This window comes from Mustela nigripes, chromosome 2 (assembly GCF_022355385.1).
Source record: "Mustela nigripes isolate SB6536 chromosome 2, MUSNIG.SB6536, whole genome shotgun sequence".
Taxonomy (NCBI): domain Eukaryota; kingdom Metazoa; phylum Chordata; class Mammalia; order Carnivora; family Mustelidae; genus Mustela; species Mustela nigripes.
Window position 1 is genome coordinate 181,983,567 of NC_081558.1, and position 3,481 is coordinate 181,987,047.

The 3,481-nt window shown below is 43.7% G+C and overlaps 1 pseudogene; it reads left to right on the forward strand.

Annotated features, from left to right (window-relative positions):
- Nucleotides 1-715: 715 nt before the first annotated feature.
- The window catches only part of LOC132010605 (elongation factor 2-like), an 81,876-nt pseudogene continuing 79,110 nt past the window's right edge, over nt 716-3,481 (forward strand).

Sequence of the window (3,481 nt, forward strand, 5' to 3'; positions counted from 1 at the left end):
TTATTAACTTCCCACAAGTCCTGGACGGGTCGGTACTCCCCAGTTTCGGCCTTTTGATGGGCAGCTAAGGTGTGTTCCACGGAGATTTGCAAGGAACTAGGATCCCATCTCCTCGGAGGTGGTTAATGTGTTTTCTGATCCCTTCCTTTGCTTCCTGGGGAAGGGGGTACTGCCAAACGTGAACAGCCGTAGCTGTCACCTTTAATTGTACCACCACTGGAGGTTGTTCCTTGGCCAAGCCAGGGGGCTTCCCTTCTGCACAGACCTCGGGAAACTCATCCTGTAGGATTTGGAGAAAGCTCCCCGCCTTTGTCTCCTCTGGTTTTGAGACTGGCTCATAAAGGAGGTATTCATCTACTGCTGCCATAAGCACTTGTACAGTGGGTTGTCTCAAGGTTACAGTCATGCCTCCTTCCAAGAACTGAATGCCAGCTCTTAACTTGTGGAGGAGATCTCTTCCCATCAAGTTATATGGAGCATTAGGGAGGACCAAAAATCGATGTTTAACTACTCCCGAGGCCAAATTTAAAGTCCTTTCTGTTGTCCATTTATGTCTCTCTGTGCCATTTACTCCTTGTACCCAAACTTCCTCTCCAGATAGTTTTCCCATAGGTTTAGTAATGATGAAAATTGGGCTCCTGTGTCCACCAAAAAAATCAACTGATTTCCCCTCCACTTCAATTTTTACCCAAGATTCAGGGAGGGGTTCCGAACCATGGCCCCTTCAGTTTCTGATGCAAGTGTTGCTGTCTTCCTTCTGGGGCACTCCCTGGCCCAGTGTCCTTTTTCCTTACAGTAAGCACACTGATCTGAATCTAAGTCTTCCTGCCTGCCTTCTCTGTGCTTAGGCTTTTCCTTCCATTTACTATCCCCTACTCTTCTCCTCCCCACCTCATGTAATGCCAAAACCTTAACCAGTTTTTTTTTTTTTTTTTTTTTGGTCTGTTTTTCATCCTCTTGTGCATCCCTGTTGTTAAACAACTTTTCTGCTATTCCCACTAACTCAGTCAGATTCTTCCCTTCAAATCCTTCAATTTTCTGAAGTTTCCTATATCTGGGGCTGACTGACTGGCAAAGCAAGATCATCTAAATGAGCTATCCCTGAAGTTTACCTCACGTTGTCTAGCTTAAGTAAACAAACATTTAAAGACAATCAAATCTAGAATTTAACATCTATAAAGGTGTGTTATTAAAACATAATTCTACTCTCTAAAATAGCCCTCGTTTTCAGAGATAGCCAAATCAGGACTAATTTATTTGAAAAACAAGTCCAGTTTTAACAAGCTTGGCCTAATTATTTACATAAGCTCAGCAAGAACAGTGAGGGATCATATAAATCTTTTAGAATCTGCTTTGCTGGAACTTCTCATAAGGAATCTCTAGGTTGAAGTTATAATAGCCTCTCCAGGCCAGAAGCCAAGCTACATACTTGACATCACACCTGCCTACAATACCTGTCGATTTGGGCAAATTCCTTTTCCTGAGGCCCCCAAAGAATCCTGAGGTTCCTGCACCTGCCAGGAAGTAACATCCTTTACTCACCTGGTGAGGCTGCTGGGAATTCTGTAAGCAAGGTATCAGGCCAACAGTTCCAAAGGGCTTTACGGTTCCAGGTTTTATAAAGTCAACCCTAGTTCTTTTAAGCTGTCTAGTCATATCTGAGTCTTTTCAAATATGACATTCCAGTCAACACCATGGTAAAATAACCAGTGTTTCCAATGGTGTCCTGTTACAAGGAGAAGAGATTCTTATTGAACTTATGCAAATAACTGATTGCCATGGAAGAAAGAATAATTGTTGAGACCTTTTGGTTTCAGAGGGTTCAGATAGAGGGAAAGAGTTGAATACCTTGATTTGTTTACAAATGACTACATTTTTATCTCTGTAAGTTATAGATAACTTAAGAAAAAGTTTACCTAGTCTGGAAGAGCAAACATTAAAGAACCATTAATATTTAAAATAAGACAAAACATTAAGAGATACAACATTACAATCTTTCAGTTCACCTAGTCCCATGTTAATAATTCTGGTTTAGTCCAAATGCAGCTTTTACTTCTGTAAATTCTTACCCATTTCAGTTCCAGGATTTCAATGTATCAAAGACCAGTATTTGTTCTGAAAGTCTTTCCATATGAATTTCCTTTAAGGCAGAAGTCATTTTACAAGAGAATTCTTAGAAGGCAAATTTATGAATCAGTTAAGCACAAAACGTGTTCACCAGCAGATTTCAAAAGCACAAACCCAGTTCCAGCAGCCAACTCTCTAATATTTTATCCCATTTGGTTAAGACCTTAATGTCCAACAAATTTAATTCCATTTGTCATTCAAGCAACCTTTCACAGTTTCAGATTACCAAAGACTTTGGAAGCCACTTTAACAATTACCCATTAAAACCTTGAGACAGACAAATAACCGTCTCCACTTCAGATGCAATGCTCTCCCACCAGCAAGGGGGAGGGGCTAGGTAGTCCACATTAGGCCAGAAAAGGCAAGGAATTCCCCATTTGTCCCATTTCTCCAAATACAACAAACAACACAACAGACAACAAGAGAACCAGGCAAAGACAACCGCAGGCCCAATGATTCTTAACCAGAACCTGCCACTGGTGGGGGCTTTCTTTATTGCCCAACCACCTACGGGCCTCAAACCCCTCAACCATCTAGAGGGCTTGAACGCCCTGGCCACCATCCAGAGGGACTTGAATCCCCCAGCGATTCCCTGACTGCCCATGGGGACTCAAACACCCAGAGACAGACCAGGGGTACTTGAACCCCCTGACCATCTAGGGGGACTTGAATCCCCCATCCGCGCAGGGGGACTCGAACCCCCTGTTGATCTATCAGCAGAGGGATGGGGTGGCCCTGTATCCACTCCAGCCCTGGGGAGCATGGCTGCATCAAGCTTCTCCCTGGTGGGCCGTACCCTGGAGCTCCAACCAGACAGACAAGATCCCAATACCCAAGATCCCAATGCCTCCAGAGGCTTTTCCCAAAAATTCCAATGCTGGCTCAATTCTCATTGTTTGGTCTGGGTGCCCCCTCTAATGTTAGGGTCCGTAATCAAAGGAGCAAGACTGATACAAAGCAAAGGTCAAGCAAAGCTTTATTTTGCACCAAGCATCGAGAATCAAACTGACCAGTCACAGCCATCTCTTGCAAAGAGGCGACCCCTCCTAGCCTCACAGACATACTTTTATAGAGGTAGTTTAGCCAGGCTATACACAGGTGTCCAATGAGGTTGCAATACACAGGGAAAACTGCACCATCATGCTAGGTCTGCCACACACAGAAAAAAACTGCTAGGTAACACACGGGTGGCCAATTGAATTTCAATTTACCCTAGAAGATATATGTGCGCCCCACTGATTGGATGTCTTTACCTGGCCTGACCCGCCCTTGTATCTAGGCTTTGCAAGTAAGTTCCTCTGGGAGGGGTGGGGTCAATCTAATTTCACTACATAAACACAAAATGACTCCCTCT